The sequence below is a fragment of the Xenopus laevis genome, chromosome 6L (genome assembly GCF_017654675.1).
Source record: "Xenopus laevis strain J_2021 chromosome 6L, Xenopus_laevis_v10.1, whole genome shotgun sequence".
In the NCBI taxonomy this organism is placed as follows: Eukaryota; Metazoa; Chordata; class Amphibia; order Anura; family Pipidae; genus Xenopus; species Xenopus laevis.
This window is the reverse complement of record NC_054381.1, coordinates 32,287,259-32,312,644: the sequence shown is the minus strand read 5'-3', so window position 1 is coordinate 32,312,644 and position 25,386 is coordinate 32,287,259. Positions and strand designations below refer to the sequence as shown.

Here is a 25,386-nt window from a genome sequence, read left to right as displayed (position 1 = left end):
AAGGCTAAAGAGAATTTCTATGACAGTTAATGATTTTAAGAATTGGACTTAATAAACTTTATTGTGATTAAAATCTGATTACATTTCTTAGAATTTGTTTGCCTCAACAATTTAAGCATATTTTTTTCAGTTTCTGACATAAGGGGGTGCAATATCTGCACACGGGATTATTAAGGCAAAAGTATTATATTCAAATTATATTATGAACATTAGGGGTGATTTACTTGACCTGCTGCAGTTGCAGTTTGCCATAGTCCGTTGTATGAAAAATCCCATTGACTAAAGGTATTACGTCATAGCCCCCCAAAGCACTCCATTTAAATTACCAAACCCGTCTTTTGAAAAGGAAGCCTCATTATTGTAAGCAGGAAAAAAGAAAAGAATGGATTCAGATTATCAGCCTTCTCCCTGCTTCTGTCAACACATGTTGAATACTGTTTGAGCTTCATGGAATAAATTTAGAATTTTGGTCCATCTGGCCTAGCCTAATCTTGGATTACTAGTAGATTTCCAATATTTCCTGCATTTCGTTAGGAACAATATGTCAATATAATAGCTAGAGCTTGTTTAAAGGACATCCCAGCATTTAGATAATATCTGGGTGCAGTATCCTGTTTTTAGAGGCTGAGGATTGCTTTGCCCTTACTATTATAAGCTATGCTCTTATTATTATGTCACTCCTACAATTAGTATCATTACATTAAAGATATATTAAAGTCCAAATGTTTTTTAGGCTTTATTGGGTTCAATTCTGTGTCTAATTTTGTGCCTAGCACTTTATTCTTTTGCTTACCAGTCCTCTTCATTACATCCTTATGATGCTTCTAGACCTGTGATTAGCAAACTTCTTCAACTCAAGTCCCACTTGAATGTCTAACCTTTTGGTCAGATGCTGTAGACCCCTTAAAGGTCTAAAGTTTAGTCAACTTGTAAAGTGTGCACAGATATAGAAATATATGAGAGCTAAAACATATATTCACCCCAAATCTTACCCTAACTGGGGACTTTCAGGTGTATCTAGAAGATATAATGGCCCTTCTCCCTAGTGGCGTAATGATGCCCCTCTTTTCCGGTCTACTCCCTTCCCCAGCCAAAATCACAGGACTCCTGTGATTTCAATTTCACCAGGGAGGAGCAGCTTTCTAGTTGGAGAACCATTGTTTTAGATCAGGGGTCCCCAACCAATCATGTGGTTTGTGAGCCACATTTAAATGTAAAAAAGAGTTTAAGAGCAACACAAACTTGAGAAAGTCCATGGGGATGTCAAATAAGATTTGCTGTTTGCTAGGCCCTATATGGACTGGTAGCCTACAGGAGGCTCTGTTTGGCAGTGCACCTGGTTTTTATGCAACCAAAACTTGCCTCTAAGCCAGGAATTCAAAAAGAAGCACCTGCTTTGAGGCCACTGGGGGCAACATCCAAGGGGTTGGTGAGCAACATGTTGCTCGCAAGCTACTGGTTGGGGAACACAGTTCTAGACAAACATTTCCCATAATGGAATCTGCATATAAGGAAGTACAAGCACTCTGCTTTGACAATTAAAAAACGATACTGATGCAATCCTATAAAAATCATAGGAACGTGTCAGTATCAAGTAAGTGCTGCACCCGCAATAGTTACCCTGAAAGCCCCCCTCAAAACCACCCCCAGCCCCGCGAACCTCCATTGACCCAACCGTCCAACAATGCTAAAAGATCTTCTGTGCAGTTTCAGTGAGGCTGGGCTGGAGTCGGCGCGATCCTTCCATAGAATAATTATAAATCAAAACAGCCTATGGAAGGATCGCTCCGCCCTCAGCCCATTGTCACGGAAGCAACACAGAAGATCCGTTAGCTGTGTCAGTGGGTCAGCTGTGCAAATGTTCGCGGTGCTGGGGGGGGGGCTTTCAGGGGAACTATTGTGGGTGCAGCAACTACTTGATACTGACACGTTCCTGTGATTTTTATAGGAACGTGTCAGTATCGCTTTAAGCAACTTTGTTATTCCATAATCTAATTGATTTTCAGCAGTTAGAATATGGAATGTGGTTTTTGGTATCTACATGGAATCTTCAGTAGTCATGTAGCGTAATCAGGATTTCATGCAGAATCTTTAGTCTTTCAGTTCCCCCGACATTCCTATTTACTTCATGATTTCAATTTATTGTGCTCTGCATAGTCAACATGTGTTATGTAGTCTACATACAAAAGCTGAAAGGAACTTGCGTGCTCACATCAAAATTATCAAGATTAGCTTGGTCCTTTGGCTCCTCTTTTCCATATTTTTCTATAATCTCTAGATTAAATGGTATAGGAAATAATGTTACAGTATTTGTCTGTCCTCCGGTGACTTACAATCACTGGTCAAGTGCTTGATAACGTTGTTTCTATTTCTGTTGGAACAGTATTGACAATATTAAGCTTTACACATGTACTGTATCATATCATCCCGTTTTATGAGTCAATCTATGAATCCACCATTTTTCACCCTAAACAAACCAGCAATACAATTCAGCATATTGTAATAGAATATCAGTTACAAATCTGCCACAATAGGCAGCATGTGATTCTTCTAAAACAAAAAAGGGCAACTAAACCAAACCCATTTTCGGTCTCAGATTCTCACTTTCTGTATTACTCAGTGTGCACTAATTTTGGTCATAGCACATCTTAAAGTAGTTCTACTCCCAGACATACACAAAGGGGCAGAATTATCAAAGTGTGTAATAAGAGCTCATTATAGAAAAACTCATCCCTTTTGTATTCATTCCCAAGGGATTGTTAGAAGAGTATTTATCAAATACAATAAATCTTAACTTTCACCCATTGATAAATACATTTCTAAAAATCCCTTAGGAATGAATAGAACGTACCCCCACCCCCAATGTCCCAGGTATACTTCCTTCAGTAGCACATATTGGTAGAAGAAGTATTGCTCGACCTTACTTAGCCAGTAAGCACACTTGCAAAAGTGTGAGCAAAAAGTAAACACTTTAAAGGAGGAGAAAAGTTTCAATCACTGGTGATTGCTGAAAAGTACCCCGGACTGGTGCATTTTTCTGCTAACAGGAGCACTGGCCAAGGGTATCAGGTAAGTGATTACAATCACAGGGGGTGCCTAACATTTTTCACCCCCCGCAGTAATTAAAACTTTATTTCAACTTTAATTTGTCAAGTGCAGTGATCAGTTATGATAGTAAAATTTAATATAGCTCTCCTTCTGATTGTAATCAATAAGGGAACTATTAAGCCATACTACTAGCCATACTACTAGCCATATACAAGCCCTTATTCGTCACTAAAGAAATCTCAGCTTTTTTAATTCTTAAATCAGCGCTGTAATTTTTTGGTTCCCAAGCACTCTTTTAAACACATTTTAAAATATCTCCATCACCTAAATTGCATTTTCATTAATAATCCGTGGATCATTGTACTGATGTGGTGTATAATTACCTTTCAAAATATAAAACCCAATTATACTCAAATTTGGACGCATAATGAATATTTAACCATACTGGAAATATTAAAGTTTTGTCATAGAAAATACTTGGCTCAGACAAATCATTCGACTCATTTTCCCCCAACACACTACCATTTAGTGTATAACTCACATTTATCTTATTTCTACCATAACCTTGCATTTAGTAATAAACATTGAGGGGGCTATTTACTAAACTCTGGTCTGGCTTTTTGAGGCAAAACTCAAATTATTCAGGTTTTTTATTTTTAAAACTCGTTTTCGAGATTTATTAAAGCACAATGCAGCAAAAAGCCCTAATCCAAAAATCCACAATCAGACCTGCTGAGGTTGTGTATAAGTCAATGGCAGAGGTCCATATTTTGAAATTTATGTGGTCTGTGCTGGAATTAGCCCAAAAATCCAGCATTTTTAGGGTTTTGCATCAAAAATCCGAAAAATTCTTCCTAGGGATGGGCGAATTTGACCCGTTTCGTTTTGCCTAAAATTCGCCGCCGGCAAAATGTCACAGACGCCCATTAAAGTCTATGGGGCAAATTCACTAAGATTCGAAGTTGCGCCAGGCGCAACTTCGCCGCACTTCGCCAGGCGTAGTTTCGCCAGCGCTCCGCAAATTCACTAAAATCCGATGTTGCGCTCAGGGGTAGCGTAAGGTTGCGAAGTTGCGCTAGCGTTGATTCGCTAAGTAAAGCGAAGTTACGCTAGCGAATGCTAATTTGCATACCGCGCGAAATTCAAATTTCAATGGAGGAATACGTATCAGCACTACAAATGGCTAGAAAACCTTCAAATCATCAAATAAAAATTTTATTTTGCCCTACACATGTGCCCACTGTCTAGGTAAAGTTGCCATGAGTCAGGAAATGTAGGGGGGAAGGAGGGGAGCCCCAGCCCCTAAAAAATTTTCGATCTTTTTCAGCCTATCACCCATAATGTAGAAAACACGCCAGCATTTTTTGGGACTTAGAAAAATTTTTGACTTTTTTTGAAACAATCCCTATCTACTCTATTGCGCTTCGCCAGGTCTGAGGTGGCGAAGGAAGTCTAGCGTAAAAGGTAGCGTTCAGTACACTGCGCGCGTTAATGAATTTGCGTAGTTACGGCGCTAGCGAAACTTCGCCAGGCGTAAGGGTGCGAAGTAACACTAGCGAAACTACGCCAGCGTTCGTTAGTGAATTTGCGCAGTAACGAAAATGACAAACGCTAGCGAAGTAACGCTAGTGTTCGGCGCTTCGGCGCTTAGTGAATTTGCCCCTATGGGCGTCAAAAAAATATTGTTGCGCAGCGGAAAAATTTTTTGACGCACGCCACCATACAAGTCTATAGGCGTCATTTTTTCAGCGAAACAAGTCAAAAAAATTCGCCCATCCCTAATTCTGGCTTTTTCGTGAAAAACCTGAAAAAATCGAGCGATTCTGAAAAAAACTCGGATTTTGGTTTTCGCTCGATTTTATCGAGTTTTTACCTCTGAATTGCTGCCCAGTTTTCCCATTTAGACAAATCTCTCTGCAAGGTGTCAGCATCCTGCACAGAATTTATAGCTTTGCACACTACAAATATATTTAAAGTTTACAGTTTTTTAAAACTGTTCTGTTTCATTTTTTTTCAACTGTGATTGCTAATTACACAATAATCTAATTAGGCAACTGCACATAATGTGGCATCTGTTGGGTTTCTGTAAATTGTGCCCTGACAGGTCAGAGTCTTATCTGGAAAGTGTATAATATATTACAGATCTCGAGATTAAGGGCAAGTGCAATCAAATGATTATGACCTTGACAATGGTGCACAGACAATTAAAATGTATCAAGATCCTGGTATAAAGTCCAGATGGCTCTATTTGAATATTTTGTTTTAAATGGAATTTATCCCTTCTTGCTACCAGTGTGCGCTATATCAAGATAAGATAGGGGGGGATTTGTGTAATTTGGATCTCAGTACAAAAACATTTAAACATTAATTAAACCCAATAGGATTATTATGCCTCCAATAAGGATTAATTATATCTTAGTTTGAATCAAGTACTAGGTACTATTTTATTATTACAGTGAAATTGTTAAATATGTGAATTATTTGATTAAAAATGAGTCTGTGGGAGATGGCCTTCCCATAATACAGAATGGGTTTCTGGATAATGGATCCCATCTTTGTACAATTTCAAGTAACAAGCAAGCTCGTTTAGAAGGCTCACTTTGATAGACGGCACCAACAAGTAAAAATATACAATGTGTCACCTTACCTTTGTGTTCTAAGTATAACTCAAGTCCCTCTGAATAAATTGTACAAGATGCTAAACTCAGATTAATAAAATATTTGTTGTTTGTAATTTGAGTCAATAGCATTTAATGTAGTTCTAGGATTGTTTTTATGACCTAACAACAGAACTTTCCATCAATTACTTGCTTGACTGAGCACCCCTGGGCGAATTCTCACTACCGTCGCATTCTTTGATAACAGCAAATCATTATCATCATCACAATTATTGACAAGACCTAAAAATACTGCATTTTGCTTGCTCCTGCTTTATTCCTCAAGCGTATCATAGCTTAGAAATATGCACTTTGGGTAAAGGGACACACAGGGGCATATTTATCAAGGGTCGAATTCATAGTTTAAGGGAGTTTATAAAAACTCCCATAAACTCGATATTCTAAAAAAAAAATAACGACCAATGGAAATATCAAATTTTTTAAATTCGGGGTGAATATGATCGACCCACAAACACGAATAGAAATCAAATCAAAATCGATTTGAGTTTAAAAATTTTTTGGTTTTTTCAAAAGTCCGCCAAATGACTCCAGATTGATTGTAGGAGGTCCCCCATAGGCCAAAACACCAATTCACCAGGTTTTAGATGGCAAATAATCAAATTCAAATTCTTAAATCGACAGTACGTGATAAATTTCAAAATTCAAATTTGGACTCTTCCCTAAAACTTGAAATGGATTATTTACTAAAACTCAAATTAATAAGATTTTTTCTTATTAAAACAAAGTTGATCAAACTTCCTTCAACGAAAAGAACTCGCTGTGAAAACTGACTTTTTCGGTTTATTGGATGAAAACCAAATTTTATCAGATTATCCAGCGCAGATCAGAATGTCGAGAAACAACTTCAGGGACTTCTGACATTGACTTCTACATGACCTTGACAGGTTTGAGATGGAGTATTATGGATTCAGATTTTTAGCAGCTTTGGGGGTATAATAAATATATAAAGAATTTTGTTTTTTTTCATGAAATATTCAAGTTTTCAGCTTTAAACCTCGACCAGATAAATTTGGAGGTTTAATGAATGGGCCCCTTACTGTCATTTAACAAAACAGATGCTATAATTCTTACACTACAGGCTACTAATTTAGCCAATTAGTAAATTCCCCCCAACAGTTGATATTGCACAAAGGGATATGACCATTGTCTGGCATTGGCCCACATGTAGGATCTTGTGAGGTACTTTTGACAGACCCTCATTTCATCCCAGTGACTGCAGTCCATCTGTCATGATCGAAGGTTCTGTCCACCAATGTCCTCCATCACCATAGGGCTTACGCTTTGCAGAATATTGTGTTACCACCAGTCCTAGGCTTGGGCCAAAGCAATAGAATAGTGATGCTAGCTAAAGTGCTAATAAAATAATGGTATTTGTTACTGATTTAACTATGGGGTCGATTTATTAAGGGACGAATTCGAATTTTCCATTTTTTTTATGCTCAAAACTGTCAAATTCGAGGGAGTTATCCAAACTCGATTCTACTTTTTGTAAAAATGTATGATACTCTGGCCCTTTAAGAATTCAAATTTGACTTTTTGCCATTTAAAACCTGCAGCATTGCTGTTTAAGTCAATGGGAGAGGTCCAGGGATCAACTTGGAGATGTTTGCATTCTTCCTGATATTTGAGTTTTTTCTGAGAATCGTGTTAGAAAAATGTGATTATAGTAATACATTTCGATTATGGGAGTTTTAAAAAACACACAGGAATTCGAAATTTGACCCTTTATGAATGTGCCTCCTCATGTCCACCAAATCAAAATTTCAGGATGGCTCCCACTTCACTGGACATTTTTTATTACTAATATAAAATATAAGAACACTGCAAGGGCTTGTATGGAGCTTTCTTCTTCACTGATAAATATATTTATTTTACATTCTTGGCACTGGCAATGAAAATGAATGAATGTTTTTGAGAGCGCCATGGTACACAACACTTAAATCAAAATCAGATGGCATGTTCTTAGATATGGAATTATGTGTGAAAGATACACTTGGAATTTTAGCAAACCCACATGTAGAGACATTCAAAAGAGTGTTTGAATTTATTATTTTTATTTATTTATTTTTTACAAATTGGAATAGATTAATTGGCCATGCAGCATTATTTGCCCTCTTGTATTTATTAAAGGGATACTGTCATGGGGAAGAAATTTTTTTTCAAAATGAATCAGTTAATAGTGCTGCTCCTGAAATCCATTTCTCAAAAGAGCAAACAGATTTTTTTATATTCAATTTTGAAATCTGACATGGGGCTAGATATATTGTCAATTTCCCAGCTGCCCCAAGTCATGTGACCTGTGCTCTGATAAACTTCAATCACTCTTTACTGCTGTACTGCAAGTTGGAGTGATATCACACCCTCCCTTTTCCCCCCAGCAGCCAAACAAAAGAACAATGGGAAGGTAACCAGATAACAGCCCCCTAACACAAGATAACAGCTGCCTGGTAGATCTAAAAACAACACTCAATAGTAAAAACCCATGTCCCACTGAGACACATTCAGTTATATTGAGAAGGAAAAACAGCAGCCTGCCAGGAAGCATTTCTCTCCTAAAGTGCAGGCACAAGTCACATGAGGGGCACTGGGGGCAGCTGGGAAATGACCAAATGTCTAGCCCCATGTCAGATTTCAAAATTGAATATAAAAAAATCTGTTTGCTCTTTTGAGAAATGGATTTCAGTGCAGAATTCTGCTGGAGTAGCACTATTAACTGATGCGTTTTGAAAAAAAACATGTTTTCCGATGACAGGATCCCTTTAATTTAAGTGGAACTTATCATATTCATACATATCACCAACCGGTTAACTTTCTTTCAAATTCTTATTCAGAATTGTGCTTTAATTACCTTCCCATTAAGCCTGTGTAGGATAGAGACACATGCCAGTCATGCCTCCATCGTTGATGCCTGTATTCTCCATATCTGGGAAGTCAAATGTGTGGAATAAGCCCCATGTTCGGTACTGGGGCTCGTATTAGTTGTCAATTGCCCTTAGCTGGCAGCAGCAAAAATTCAAATTTTCTTATATTTATCAGCAAAGTATTTCCACTTATGTCTGTCTTTGGACAATTTTCGTGCCTTATCTCTTATATTTGTAGCTAGTTCTTAAGTTCGGCATCAACTGTAAATCACACACCACTGTAAGCCAACCTCTCTTGTGTCTAGTAAAGGCCAATGTTGCTGGAGTCTGTATTGCACCATAGTACATGTCCAAACCATATCAGTGCGCTTCTACCTTTGGATTATGTTGGTGGCCATATCCTCTGGATGACGCTGAGTGCAAAGGTCATTGTTTTGAAATCTTCTGTGGCCAGGAGATCTGCAGAATCCATCTCAGACTAGTGGTATGGAAGGCTGACAGTTTGGGTCACTTTCTGCCGTAAAGCAGTGTTGACAAGACACAGCTCTTGTAAAGGCATAGTTTGGTGTTAATTCTGTATTGTGTGGACTTCCAATGGATTCTGATGGTGGCCATGCCACTAAATAACACTGAGTATGTAGTTTATCGTTTCAAATCTTCTGTGGCCAGAAGATCTGCAGGATCCATCTCAGACTTGTGGTATGGAAGGCTGACAGTTTGGCTAGGTCACTTTCTGCTGTAAAACAGTGTTGATAAGACACAGCTTAGGTACAGTTGTAGTTTTGTGTAATTCTTACAAACATCATAGTACATCTAAACAAAGCATGCCTACACATTAAACAATTGAATATCCATCCCCATTATTACTGAACAATGGCATATCTGTGTGACTGAAGGGTGAGAGGAGTAGAATTCACCCATTTACCCATTGACATTGTGTGTTTTCCTTGTTGAAACCGTGATAGGGATCTGATTCTATTTTTATTAGATGTGTTTCTACCAGTGTACCAATATTTGTATTTTGTCCATTAACTCAGAGACCTAACATTGCAATTTACTCTCCAAGGTACAGCAGTCTCTTTAATCAGGCAGGAGATAGACCCAGATTTTGAGTGACAGTTAGGGCAAATACATTGATGTGTGCGCTCCCTTGTATAGACAGTGTAGTAGAGCTAACGCTCTTTGAAAATAGCCCATTCTGACTCAAAGATAGATTGCTGAGAGGGGGATAGTCATTATTTCAGAAATAGCACATAATTTATTACAATTTGAATGGGTGAAGCTTCTAGTAAATATTAATTTTTGCAATAGATAAAAAATTATAGCATTTCTTCAACTAATATTACTAATATTCAACTAATATTAAACTGATTTTTATTGCCTACTGGTGTATAAATATATCCATCTATCTCTCCATCTGTGTATCTCTCCATTACCATAGGAACGACTTCTGAAACTCCATGACCCCTCCTCTGCATTTATTTTTCTTCTGTTTCAGTGTTGGATTTAGTACAGAGATAAAACAGCAGCAAATGAGAAAGAAGAACACATACCACAATATGCTGCTTTTTGTGCGTTTGCCATTAATAAAGTTGCCAGATGTCCCTGTTTGCCAGAGACCATTCCGCTTTCCAAATATTTGACCCAAGGAAATATTTTCTCTGGAAATGTCCCAGTTTCTTTCCAAATACACATAAATATCAAAATTTTCCAAAGCAGCTGCTAAAATGGTGCAGCAAACCTTTCATTGGTTACTTAAGGTTACAGCTCAATGAAAGCTTTTTACATTCCCAATTATTCTTTATAGGGGCAATGCAATAACAATTGCAATATTCGCCAGTGTCAATAGGTGCGCTCATATATGATTCATCAAGGCAGACTTTGGAGCTTAGCGCAACTATACGGAGCATATACTGTACTTTTATTATTATAGACCAAAAACACAGGATTTTACCTAAATATAAATATACATCTTGTTTTATAGAAGACAGTTGGTGCCATTTTTAAACATAAGGCAAAAAGGGAAATTACTTCCCCATACAAAATTCTTAAAATAATCATATTAATTGATATTGTTTCTGTTTCTGTGATCTTATGTAGGCTACTGCACTCAAGAATTTAATATTGGGCAGTCGTTTTGGTTTGAATAGAGTAATTTGATTTAACTGTGTTTTCTAATGGAATGAAAATTCAGATCTGTGACTTCACAATGTTGACTTTAATTAGTGTTCCATCTATCTGGAATAGAGGGTGACTTGTAAAGGCATTGCTATAATTGAATTCAAATTTGGGAAAATAGTTTACCTGATAGTCAGCAATGGTTGTAGTAGATTGATGGCATTGGCCAAACAGGGAGTACAGTTTCATATCATCATGCTGATGCTAACACAGAATTATGCTTCTGCTAGGGCAAGAAATTTGGAAGCTGACAAGCTCATAGATGAAACATCAGTGCTCCCTTCTGTCATGCCAACTCATTGGCCTGCCTCATGTTGAGCCGGGGTAGAGTCCTTCATTGGGTCCTGTGGAATACTTGCAAAGTGGTCGGGTTTTGGGTGGAAAGACCACGATTCCCTAAACATAGGAGTGGTCTGTGTGTACCTTGCCTAGGTACCCAAGTCAATTGCAGGCTCACATTGCCCCCACCTCCCCACGTTAAAAGTGCAGTTTTCCCCCCTGACTTGGTTGATCCGCCTCCAGCATGATGTCGCCTCCACCCACCTATTATGTCACCAGGTTACACAGATCTGGTTAAAGTTTTGGCCAGGTTCTGGAAGGCTCTGGTAGGTCGGGTTATGCATTAGCGGGTCTGGGTTGAACACGGGTCTGCCAAACTGGACCAGTGCCGGACTTTTTGCCAGGGCCATCACCACAAATCATTGGACCCCATACTAATTAGTTGGATTGCCCTTCTCCCATTAATCCTAGGTTACTATCCATCTACCCATAAGAGTAATCTGGGCCATGGGCCCTGTCAACAAAGGGGCCCTTCTAAAAGCAAGCTTGCCTATATAGACCATCCCCAAACCCACCTTGATCATGACCCATTACACCCAAACACTCTCCAACTGTTTGCAATCTACTGCACATTCTGATGTATACATCTCGTTTGAGGCTTGATGACACCCACTATGGCTGAATTTGTGTGCATTTGTGTAGGTGTTGCTGTGGGGACAGTTTTATGACTCATTTATTTTAGAAGAGATATGTTTCGATGGAAACTTGTTTTCCAGCTAGATTCAAAATGTGTGGACTTTGTCTGAGGTCTGCATTTGTATTTATCTTCTTCCAAATAGCTGTATGATGAAGAATCATTTATTTTGATGTCACGTGCTGATGTTCAGATGGAGTAGATGGAAAGCAGATTTACCGAACAGCCCTAAGAAGATGTCATTTTTGTGCATGAAGAATTATACATTGAGAGCATGAAGTCGGTTTATGTGCTAACACATGATTTGAATTTTCAAGGATTTGGAGGGGATTGATAAGGATGAAGCAAACCAGTGACACATTCTTTTCATGCTAGCAAAGGGAGGGGGCTACAATATCCAAACCCATTTTCAAAAGCAACAACAAATGTTGTTCACTAAACATAATTGAAAAGGAAGATACTCTTAATGCTAATTTATCGTTTCAGTCGATAGAGAGGTCTGATTCAATCAGTGCAGCTTTATAATAACGAAAAAGGAAAGAAAGAACCCCTCTTCTAACCAGTAATTCTATGGTTCAATTCTAAAAATCAAAATTCATGCACTTGCTGGCTACTTCTAATTAAGAGGGTTACCCCTTAACTGTATAATTGCGTGATCTTAAAAATATATAAATAGTGGCTATATTAATTCATTAAAAAGTAATGTTACCCAATTATAATTGTTAGCTTTAAAGTGCTAATTCAGTGCTAATTCATTAACTTGTTGAGAAGGGCAGACTAAATCAATTCAATTCTGGTTGTTCACTAAACACTCATCTGGTCTATATGATCTTTCCGATTCTTGTGCAACTCAGTAAGATGTTCCACCAAGTCACTTTATTTTTAAACAGTGGTTAGTGCTGGTCATGGGTTTGATTCCAGCCATCTTCTCTGGTTTGACCTTGTGGTACAGAAAGAAAAGATAGCAGTGGAAAAAAGGATCTTTTTCTCAAAATGGCTAATTTTATAATACTGAAGTAATTGATAAAAGTGCTCAGGAGTAGGGATGTAGCGAACGTCGGAAAAAATGTTCGCGAACATATTCGCGAACTTGCGTCAAAAATGCGAACGGTTCGCGAACGTCGCGAACCCCATAGACTTCAATGGGAAGGCGAATTTTAAAAGCTAGAAAAGACATTTCTGGCCAGAAAAATGATTTTAAAGTTGTTTAAAGGGTGCAACGACCTGGACAGTGGCATGCCAGAGGGGGGATCAAGGGCAAAAATGTATCTGAAAAATACATTGTTGACACAGCGCTGCATTTTGTGCTGTAAAGGGCAGAAATCCCACTACGTCACTCAGGTGATGTTTCTGGACACGGAATGTGAAAAAGCTCACACAGCTAGGTGGCACTTGGTTAAAGACTGGGCAAACAATGCCTGCCAGGGCAACGTATACAGTAGTGGATACGGAATATATTATTGCTGCTGTAAAAACATCACTCAGGTGATGTTTACGGACACGGAATTATTATTGTTATTTAGACAGAATGTGAAAAAGCTCACACAGCTAGGTGACACTTGCATACCTCCCAACTGTCCCTCTTTTGACCACTCAACCCCCTGTCCCTCTTTTGTACTGGAAAGTCCCTCTTTTCTCTGCACTGAACAGCCAGAAAAAAAACAGTTTCTAACTTAATTAGCTTTTGGCAGAGAGCTCAGAACAGCTGACAGGTGCAAATAAGATACTTTGTAACAATTTTGACTCTGGTTGGTGCTGGTGGTGGTGAACTACTAGGAGGAGCAGCACACCAGTCCCTCTTTTCTCTGAACTGAACAGCCAGAAAAAAAACAGTTTCTAACTTAATTAGCTTTTGGCAGAGAGCTCAGAACAGCTAGCAGGTGCAAATAAGATACTTTGTAACAATTTTGACTCTGGTTGGTGCTGGTAGTGGTGAACTACTAGGAGGAGCAGCACACCAGTCCCACTCCCCAACACAGCTAGACTAATAGCACTGGGCTCTTACAGTAGCAAAGTAAAAAAAACAAAAAAGAAAATAAAAGCAGTCCTTACAAGGACTATTGGGTTACAGGCAGCAGTCAGCAGATGAGAGATCAGAAGCAGTGCCCACAGCAGCTACATACAGAGCACTGCAGTAGAAGGTAGATTACTAGCCAGCAATGCTACCTAACCTAAAATGTCCCTCAAATCCCTGCAGAGTTCTGTCCCTACAATACAGAGCAGTATCAAGTAGATTACTAGCCAGCAAAGTTACTATCAACTGTCCCTCAAATCACTAACAGCTCTCTCCCTACACTAGCTCTTCCAAGCACACACAGGCAGAATGAAAAAACGCTGCAGGGCTTCAGTTTATATATGGAAGGGGAGTGGTCCAGGGGGTGTGGGGGTGGTCCAGGAGGGAGAGCTTCCTGATTGGCTGCCATGTATCTGCTGGTCTGGGGTGAGAGGTCAAAAATAAGCGCCAGCTATGGCGAACCCAAATTGGCGAACGTCGCGCGGACGCGAACGGTCGATGTTCGCGCAAATTAGTTCGCGGGCGAACAGTCCGCGACATCCCTACTCAGGAGTCCTTTAGATAGTTGTCTCAGAATAATCACTACATATCTACACTTTTGAGAAGACTTTTCCATTAGATGCAGCCCTTTGCTTCCCCTGTTAAAGTGCCACCCAAGGAAGCTCCTTGATGCCCTCTACAGTTAATTGGAGGACAAAGCCTGCGGTATCTACACCTTCATGCACATGGACGAGACCACCTCTGTGTAATACAAGCTTGTGCCCTTATGTCTGAACTTCTTGATGACTTCTAATATTCTTTAGTTTTACAGAAGCGGATGCATATATCTGTTTTAATGCTACAAGATAAGGTCCTGAGAAAGGCAATTACTTCCTTGCGGCATGACAGATACGGCTGTCGTTCATCATTTATCATACATCACTCTGATATATCATCACAGTAAAATTTTACTCATGCATCAATAGAACTCATTAAATAATAGAATGTCATCTTGCTAAATCAATACGGCAATATTGCCCAGTGTGAATATGCTGGTGTCATTTATAGGCATCGCTGATTGAAATTGATTGAAATGAAATCAATGTGTCACAGACTAATGCAACCTGTAATTATCTTGTAGACATATGAATTAAATGTTAAACATTTCCATATGTGTATTTTATAGAAATGAATAGTGTAGCTATGCACATACTGTTTGTATTTACAGAACTATAATTCATGTGCAGTTAGATGCCAGTAAATGCAACCTGCTGTAAGTTACTAGACCTGGTTAACTTATATTGTACTACCCTACTATTTCCCTTTAGCTAATGCCAAACTGCAGTGTTGTCCAAATATTTTGAAGATATAGAGTAGTTTTATTGTAAGGTTTGGCTTTGGCTATGGGTGCAACTGTTACATTGGAATGCTCAAACTATATGAGGTTCTATCAATGAATCTGCTTTAAAGGAGCCAACTATATACATTTTTGTTTTCAAAGAGGTACAATAAACTCTTCCTTTCAAAGCCCCCTATGGATAGACAGGTCCCAAATAATGCCATGGCTTTCTAGGTCTTGCCTTTTTGTAGCTGATTGTATGGGGATTATAAAAAAAATAAATAAGATGAATAATCTAATTTGGAACCTTGAGAAGCAAATGACAACGAACTGTGTCATTAACAACTTATAGATCAACAGATGGGAAAAAGCAATAAGAGAATAATGAATACTTCCATTATACAGAGATCATTTTAAAAAAATTGTCCCAAACTTTGACTTTACCATAAAACATATTAGGAAAGATTTAATCCGTTGAAAAAACTTAATCAACTATTGAAAGTCTATGGGGAAATCTGTAATTAACTATAAGTATTTCTCATTTAGCGATTTCCACCCGGTTATTCAATCATTTAAAGTCATTTATGCTCTTATGCTGTTATAGTTTGTTCTGTTCCCTTTCACTTTTCCAGTTCATTTGTACATATATCTTCTAACTATAATTGCTCATTGATTTAAGGGAGAAGGTCCATTGATTGTGCTTTCTTCACAGGGGGCAAGTGAAAAAACCTTTTGACCTAATATCACCACAGTGGATTACATGTAATTATTCTGGAAATCTATATATCCTACAAATCCATACATTCCCAGAAGTTGTAGTATATTGCTTTATTGTATCTGGGATGTCGGCCGTTCTCAAGTCAACAATACATTCATTAGAAAGACCAGTAGAACAAACGTAGCCACATCGTTAAGGTTCACATATCTGCCTCTCCATTGTAATTTCTTGACGTGCTAAGGAGAACAATAATGGGTACAGGTCAAATGAGACTTTTGTATTTATTTATAGTTCTGGGATCACTTGGCTGCAGTTTGGAACATCAGTGTTCTAAGTCGGCCTCTAACATGCTTTTCTGCTAAAACTCAGGACTCGTTTAAAAGGGATACTATCCTAAAACATTTATTTTAATATGTGTTGTTTATGTATGCTAAAAAGTTACTATAATTTTATATGTATTTATATTCATTCAAGGTTTTAACTTCCCTGGACCCAGAAATTAATAAATACCAGAAGAAGATTGACTTGATTTGTTCTCTATACCCGCATGTTATCCCAAGCTGCTACTGTAAGTACTTAAATATACTAGCTCTTGAAATGTATTCTTTTCCTTATATTGTATTCATCATCAGTGATTGACAGATTCTGCTCATTGTATGTTTGCTGAATGGGGACAGTTTTATATTGTTCATGAAAAATGATCACTCCATCGTATTGTAATGGTGCTTGCACAACTATATTGCATGGACCCAGCATGTTATTTGGAACTTTTCTTTCTTAGCATGGGTTCTTTTGTGAATTCAAATGTTATGTGGCCATACATTGGCTTCCTTTTATATCACTAAAGCAGAAGGCAATACTTTCCAGCTTGGGTTGAAAATGCATTCAGGGGTGCTTCGCCAATGAGGCGAGTTGAGGCTGTCGCCTCAGGCGGCAGCGCCCCACTAGGTACCAGGGGCGGCAAAAATGCTGCTCCTGGTACTTTAAGAGCAAATTTCCGGGGGAGGGGGGGCAGCATCAACTGCTGCTGCCTCAGGCGGCGGAGGGGCCAGGATCGCCCCTGAATGCATTTAATTCAATCTGATTCTTGGTGTTGGCAAAACTAACCGTGCCATATCTATTCCCTTTTGCCTATGCTACTCAGTTGCATTTAAAGTAATAGATAAAAAATAGGGAAAGGATGTGATAAATGATGATAGCAAATAAAATGATTTCAGTGTCTATAATTTAGGAGGAGAGCTCCTTTGGTACAATATTGTTTATCACCTTTAGAAAGCAAATAAAGCTGAAGTCTGCAATATCTTCCAATAAAAGGGTAAAATATATATATATACTTGTTATCCAGAATGCCTGGGACCTGGGGTTTTCTGGATTATAGATCTTTCCATAATTTGGAACTTCCTACATTAAGTCTACTAGAATGTAATATTCTTTTTAATGTAAACATTAAATAAATCTAATAGGCTGGTTTCCTTCCAATAAGGATTAATTATATCTTAGTTTGGAGGATTAAGTACAAGGTCCTGGTTTATTATCACAGAGAAAAAGGAAATCATTTTTAAATATTTGGATTATTTGATTATAATGGAGCCTGTGGGAGACGGGCTTTCCATACTTTGGAGCTTTCTGGAGAACGAGTTTGCGGATAACGGATCCCATACTTGTACATTCTATTAGTTTGTGACCCTGCCAAGAAATGATGCCCCCAACAAGTGCAAAGTGTCATGTGGCCATCCTGGTTTATATAAATGCTTGTTTTGGGAAGTTCCCTTTTGGGGGGAAATGTGAATAAAAATGTACATGTCACAATGTAATATTCTTCAATAGACTTTCAATGCATTGTGAATCTTCATTTCACATTGCAAACCTTTAACACCTGCTTGAAGGTGGTATAAACTTTTGGAGCAAACGTTTTCACTAAGAAGTTTTATTATATACACTGCACACTGTCACAAACTACATAAAATTCGCAATCGCTATCCTACTGTCGCGGAAGGGGCAAAATGTTTGCAAAGGCAAAATTGCATTGCCAACGAATTGCAAATGATTTTTGCCTTAGCAACCAATATTACATTTGTCTCTTAATGGATTTCTACAGAATGTGATGGTAGTAGAATTATTGGTGGGGTGGACTGATTTTCTTAAAGATCTCAAGATAATGGTTTTCAAATAAAACTAGCCAAAAACATACACCTACCTTTACAAGAAGCTACAGTATCTGAGGACTAGTCTAATTTTCCTCTGCGGAAATAGCAAGTATTTCAAAGAAATTGTTGATTTTCTGTTCAGCTGATTCCTGATAAATGTAACATCTCCTAACATGGGTTACGGACCATTCCTAAGGTTAACATCCAAAAGTGTTCTGCTAAGTTGCTTAGCAGTGGCGAATTAAATATCTTACAGTAGCAGAAGAAAAGTAACATTTTTTAAATATGGAAGGGAAAATGTACAGTAGCAGAGAAAGATAGAACTTTTATGGTAATCCATAAGAGTTAGCGATAAAGCACAAGTATACCCAGGAGTCATTACTGCTTGTAGATTCCCTCTAGCCACTAAGAGGTTTAACTGAGGAACAGCAACACTCTGGAAAATTGAAACCTGTTTGACAGTTTTTTTTTTTTTTGCAATTATTTCTTTTAACTGGGATGTGAGAAACTAATGGAAGATATTAGGTATTCAGGAAAGCTTCTGCACAAATGAAACATCTGTTCTTATGGGAACAGAAAACTTTGCAAATGTTATTGTACTGATGAAAAGATACTTTCAGACAGCGTCTATGCAGCTTGGAAAGATCTGGCTATTAAATACCTTGGAGGAGATTTATTAAATGAAGATGAAAGCCTATGCTATTGCACCATGAGCTCTAGTTCTTGCACCAACTGTCTCTATGGTACCGGAGCACCCAGGACTGATTCAACAGATGTACTTTGGTTCAGCAGCAATAATGATCTAGACCTTCCAAGTTATACCTAGCAACTCCCCAATTTCTAATCTTAAAATGGATTTTTAGAAGAACTTATATAAAATAACTACTTATACCGGATACTTGTTCCACGACTGTTTATCAGTTGTTCTCTATTTACTGTGCATTAATCTTTTCTAGAAAGTGATAATTATCATCATCATCATCATTTATTTATGTAGCGCCAACAAGATACACAGTGCTTTACTTTAGTTATAACAAACGGAATAAATGGTGTATAGCAAACAAGGGCTACAGAGACAATATGTTATAAACTAATTCACTAATAGTCTAATCAGACTTATTTCTTCATAAAGAGTAAAGTACAGTGCAATCACTTAGAGGTCCCAATTAATTTTACCGGCTACCAATTGATTCTCTACTTTTTTGTTAAAATGAACTGTGATTTTTAAGTATCTATTGCACGGCACATGATAAATTATTTAGAATATTGATTATATAAATCTACTAATTGCATTATTGTAACAGATTGATATTCATTTTTATAATTAACTTGAGTCAAAGACCTCTAAGTGATTGCACTGCACTTTACTCTTTATGATGAAATAAGTCTGATAAGACTATTAGGGTCGTATTCCGAAGTGATAAAAACTTCGAAATTCGACCATCGAATAGGGTAGTCTGACATTCGAAGATGAAGGATTTTTAAGATAGAACGGTCGTACTTCGAATCGTACGAACGTACGATTTAATCGTACGATCATACGATTTTACAAAAAAATCCTTCGACTTTTCAAAACTTAGCCAAATACTGGCTGTGGGTTCTAGGAGGTCCCCATACATTGCAATTTGGCAGGTTTAAGGTGGCGAAGTGTCGAAGTCTAAGTTTTTTAAAGACACAGTACTTAAATTTTTGAATGGTCGAATTTCCGATGGTTTTTCAATTTGAATCAAAGGCGAATTTGGCCTATTCGATGACCTTAAATCTGCCCCTTAGTGAATTTGTTTATAATTATCACTTTCTAGAAAAGATTAATGCACAGTAAATAGAGAACAACTGATAAACAGTTGTGGAACAAGTATCCGGCAGAAGTAGTCATTTGATATAAATGGGGTTCCTTTCTTCTGTTTTAAGTAATTTATGTACTGACGTGTGTCAGACCCCAATTGTGATCAAAGGGTTTGAATTCTAATTGGTGGGATCAGGGTCATTACTAAAACTTCCTTTCAATTGCTAATCTTGTGATGCTCAATTTTGGGTGTCAGTGTGCTATGGACTGTTATTTTATGAAGCTTAGCGCAGGGGGTGATTGGAAGTCATGATTGTGATTGTGCATATATTATTTATGTGGATTCTTTTCAAAATGTGTTTTTTTTTGCAATGTTTCAGTTGTATTTAATAGAGATGTGCCAAATCCAGTATTTGGTTTTGTCTTAAACAAAATTCCAAAACTTTGGAATTTTGATGCATTTCTCAAATTTTTTCTTAAATCTGAATATTCAAAGTAGGATAAGGATCCGGATTCCTTTGGGAGAAAGTGGAGCAGACTTCCTTCAACTGGTTCATTTTTCATTCTGTTTGGATAAGCACCAGCACAAAACACGACATAAGCAAATGTTTGAGGGGATTTACTCATCACATAATTATTTTTATTTCTTTTAATTTATTATTATCATTAATTTGCAGTATAATAAAGACGCTGAAGAAGGTAAATGTTTTGCACCTTTAAATAGCCCCCTCCTCCAAAGACTTCAATTGGCTGTGCTGCATTCTCTCTAAAGCTTTGGTAACTCTGTGCTTTTGGTTTGTTGGCTTGAAAACTGACCACAATTAAAACATTGTTCTTCTGCTGGATAAACAATTAAAAATAAATAAAACCATCAAAGCTCATCCACGACTTGTCTCATGCACCAAACACATGAAGCTGTCAGATAGTAAGGTCACTAGATGAAAGCATCTCCTGAGGGCTCATCGAATGTTCTGAAATGGAAAAGTGATCAGTTACCTAACAGAACACAATATGCAAAGTGCAAAAAAGAGGTCGCAAGTTTTTTTCCATTTGCACACTGCATTCTGCCCCTTCAATAAGCACTGTCTGCTTTAAGAAGCACCCGATCCAAGATGGGCAGGCAGAGGTGTCCCATCTCCTGCCCCTACCTATCCCTAACATTCAGCTGCAGAAGTTAGGGAGATGCAGACCACAACATGATAAGTCAGCGCTTCTCTTGATGCTGTAGTCTTTTGCAATATCCATCAGTCCCAGGGACAAAAAGTCTTGTTAGATGAGCACTAAGGGGCCCCCTACTGAAATCTAGGGGCACATTTACTAAGGGTCGAATATCGAGGGTTAATTAACCCTCGCTATTCGACCCTCAAAGTAAAATCCTTCGACTTTGAATATCGAAGTCGAAGGATTTACCGCAAATACTTCGATCGAAGGAAAAAACGTTCGATCGAACGATTCAAAGGATTTTAATTCATCGATCAAAGGATTTTCCTTCGATCAAAAAAAGCTTAGAAAGCTTATGGGGAAGGTCTCCATAGGCTAACATTGATGCTCGGTAGGTTTGAAGTGCCGAAGTAGATAGTCAAAGTTTTTTTTAAAGAGACAGTACTTCGACTAGCGAATGGTCGAATAGTCGAACGATTTTTAGTTCGAATCGTTCGAATTGAAGTCGTAGTTGAAGGTAGTCTATTCTATGGTCGAAGTACCGAAAAAAACTTCGAAATTCAAAGTTTTTTTCATTCTAATCCTTCACTCGAGCTTAGTAAATGTGCCCCTAATGTTCTATCACTTGTGTCTCAGGGAAAGTAAGCAACCTTTATAATATCATGTGTAGCAGGGTATACCACAAGAAACCCATTTCCAAAGCTGCATCAAAGACACGTTGCGGGACATTTCAAAAACCCAAAGAATAACCTTTTTAAGGGCTTTTTGTTTCTTGCAGAGGGGGTAGAATATCAAATAGGTCAGCTCTATGCTGTAAAAAAAAATGAAAGCTATTGAAACCATATGTGTTCAGAAGTTCTATGCTATATGTTATCCTTTGTCAGCCTATGCTTGGCTGGTACAGGCTGGATTTGATCTTTTATCCATTAGGTAGAGTTCTCATAACATTCCACCAGCAGCTTCATATGTTCTAGCCGTAAGTTCTTTTTTTTATCACAAGATTCTAAACAACGGGGGAACATATTTGACATTTTTCTCTTAGTTTGTGGATCTCAAGGATCCTCAAGGTTGTGTTCTATATTCGCAAGTCCCTCTACTGACATTTTTTATTAATGATGTGCAAGCTGTAGCTTTCCGAGTATTAGGGATAATTCCTTTGCACCTTGGGGGTGTTGCTAAAATACTGTCAATTTCTGTTTACAGTATCAGGATGATATGATATAGCATTTCAGCTTATTCTGACAGTATCCTGAGTAATGGCTTAAAGAATCGTATTTTGGATTAGTTTAGTAGGACTATAGCAGGGATTGACACCTTGCGCAAATTCAGGTGATGAGAAAATTATCTCCAGCTGTTCTGTTATGTCTTTCTGGAAATAAAGGAGCAGCAGTCTCCGTAGCAGCTGGAGAGACTCTTTTGGTTGGATCAAACACGTATCCTTGTCAACAGACTCTTTGGACTCTTGGTGTGTCTTTAATCTGCACTTAAAGGCAATCAATATGGTATCTTGGCTTTGTATTTAGACTCCTCTGGGGTGAATCTTGTGTGTTTCATGTGGGCCGTGAATAATGTTCAAATGAGTTGCTTAGTACATTCAGTGCAAAGGAAGGTAAACAAAATGCTTTATTCACATTTTTACAGAAGGTACATTCATTTTAGTTACAGTCAAACATCTGCTGCTTATCCACTTTCGCAGCCATCACAATCATCTCCTGCTAATATATGTTAATCTCCTCTACTCCTGATTTAATACATCTTATTGATTTTAGGTTCTGTTCATCCTAGTTACCTGCATCAGCTTTGTGTATTTCTGGCATTGCGCTGACACAGTATACTTCAATAAGCAGCCCCTGAGATAGTCGGATTTCTTTACATATTCATGTGTTCCATTAATAACGACAGTATCAGTTTAAGCAGAACTAAGCAAATGGACATTACTGACGCAGCTCTGTTTCTGTCTTTAACTGTTTATTTGCCTTATATTCCAGTTGAGTAGTTTTGATCCAATTAAATCCCAGGAAAAAGCTGTGGCTGGTTCTGTTGGTGCAAGCTGCTTTTAAAAAGAGATCTTGAGGAGACCACGTTTTCTTGTAAAAGTAGTAACAGTGGTAGATGCATTAGATCAGTGATCCCAAAGTTTTTTTACCCGAAGCCACATTGAAATGTAAAAAAATGTTGGAAAGCAACACAAGCATGCAAAAAGTTCCTGTTTGTGCCAATTATTGGCTATAATTAACTATTGGTAGCTCCTATGTCAACTGACAGCCTACAGGAGGTTCTGTTTGACAGTGCACCTGGTTTTTATGCAACCAAAACTTGTCTCCAAGCCTGGAATTCATAAATAATCACTTTGTTTGAGGCCTCTGGGAGCAACATTCAGGGTTGGTGAGCAACATGATCCTCACGAGCCACTGGTTGGGGATCAATGCATTACATTTTCAAGTGATCACTAAATGAAAAGTAACATAGTAATATAGTAAGTTAGGTTGAAAAAGGACACACGTCCATCAAGTTCAACCTTTTGATTTTTTTCAAACCCCATCAAACCCCATCTGAAGCCTCTCCAATTTGTCTCATGGGGGAAAAAATTTCTTTTTGACTCCAAAATGGCAATCGGACTAGTCCCTGGATCAACTTGTACTATGAGTTATCTTCCATAACCCTGTATTCCCTTACTTGCTAAAAAGCCATCCCACTCCTTCTTAAAGCTATCTAATGTATCAGCCTGTACAACTGATTCAGGGAGAGAATTCCACATCTTCACAGCTCTCACTGTAAAAAAAAAACCCCTTCCGAATATTTAGGTGGAACCTCTTTTCTTATAATAGGAATGGGTGACCTTGTGTCAGCTGGAAGGACCTACTGGTAAATAAAGCATTAGAGAGATTATTATATGATCCCCTTATATATTTATACATAGTCATCATATCACCCCTTAAGCGCCTCTTCTCCAGCGTGAACATCTCCAATTTGGCCAGTCTTTCCTCATAGCTAAGATTTTCCATACCTTTCACCAGCTTAGTTGCCCTTCTCTGTACCCTCTCTAATACAATAATGTCCTGTTTGAGTGATGGAGACCAAAACTGTACGGCATATTCTAGATGGGGCCTTACAAGTGCTCTATACAGTGGAAGAATGACCCCCCTCCTCCCTTGACTCTATGCCCCTTTTAATACAGCTCAAGACCTTATTTGCCCTTGATGCTGCTGACTGGCATTGCTTGCTACAGACAAGTTTATCATCTACAAGGACTCCAAGGTCCTTTTCCATAATGGATTTGCCTAGTGCAGTCCCATTAAGGGTATAAGTGGCTTGGATAGTTTTGCATCCCTGGTGCATGACTTTACATTTATCAACATTTAATCTCATTTGCCACTTAGCTGCCCAGATTGCCAGTTTGTCAAGATCATGTTGCAAGGATGTCACATGCTGGATGGAATTAATTGGGCTGGATAATTTTGTGTCATCTGCAAACACTGATACATTACTTATAATCAAGGGCATCCTTATGGCAGTGGTCAGTGAAGTTGGGGGTGGAGGTAGGGCAGTTGGGGTAAATGAGGGATAGTTTTGACACAATTCAGAGGGGAAGTAGGGGGTTGAAGGACAGGGTGTTTGATCCACATGTAGTTCACAAAAACAGATTTGCCAGTATGGTTGTAAATTTGTTATGGAAGGCAGCTCTAAACTAGCATGTATGGAGCAAGCTGACTCTCAGACCACACAGGGGGCAGCCACTGTAATACATGTGCGGGGGGGGGTTCAAAGGAAATGTAGGTTTTAGTATTAAGAAATTCAGTTAGAAAGGTGTATAGGGTAATGTGTCAGATGCAGAACTGTCTGTTGTTTGCCTGGTGCTAGGGTTTGGCATGTGGTAGAAGTAAGTGAATAGATTTTTGGGAGGGGCTGAAAAGACCCAGCGGTCTTGTTACACATAAGAACTAGTGACATTGTGAGAGAATGGCAGAAATTCCTCAAAAATGATTTGAAAAAATAGGTGAGAAGCTGAGGGCGAGAACTTATAGGGTAAATAACAGAAAAGATATTATCTTGGGCTCATGCTATATTACAAGGGCAGATGGTGCTGAGAGAGATAAATGCATGACTATGTTTTGGTGGAGGGAGATGGGCTTTGGTTTAAGAGAACAGGGCTAATTTTTCCACCGGCTATAGGTTCTTTGCAAGAGATGGACTGCACCTCAGGGATGATAGCCTAGATGTTTTGGGGGAAAGGATGGGTAGAAGTTTGGAGAAGATTTTAAACTAGGTATGGGGGGAGGAACAATGAGTAATTTTGTGGAAGGTGGGTTAGATGAAGAGCCTGGCATAATAGGTAAAAAAAGGGGACATAGCTTTGAATGGGGGTATCATTAATAACAGGAAGGACCTGAGGTCTTATATACACAAATTACAAGTTAGTACCAATATTAAAATAGGACCTGTTATCCAGAATGCTTTTGAACTAGGGTTTTCCGGATAAGGGGTCTTTCCGTAATATGGATCT

At 38.3% G+C, this 25,386-nt stretch overlaps 1 protein-coding gene across 2 annotated transcripts in view; it reads left to right on the top strand.

The window, feature by feature from the left end:
* Positions 1-25,386, top strand: part of calcr.L (calcitonin receptor L homeolog) — a 155,083-nt gene that overhangs the window by 46,664 nt on the left and 83,033 nt on the right. For both annotated transcript variants that reach the window (XM_041565895.1, XM_018267316.2), the window contains exon 2: positions 16,263-16,356. The gene's annotated coding sequence lies outside the window, so the exon portion shown is untranslated. The remainder of the gene's footprint in view (positions 1-16,262; positions 16,357-25,386) is intronic.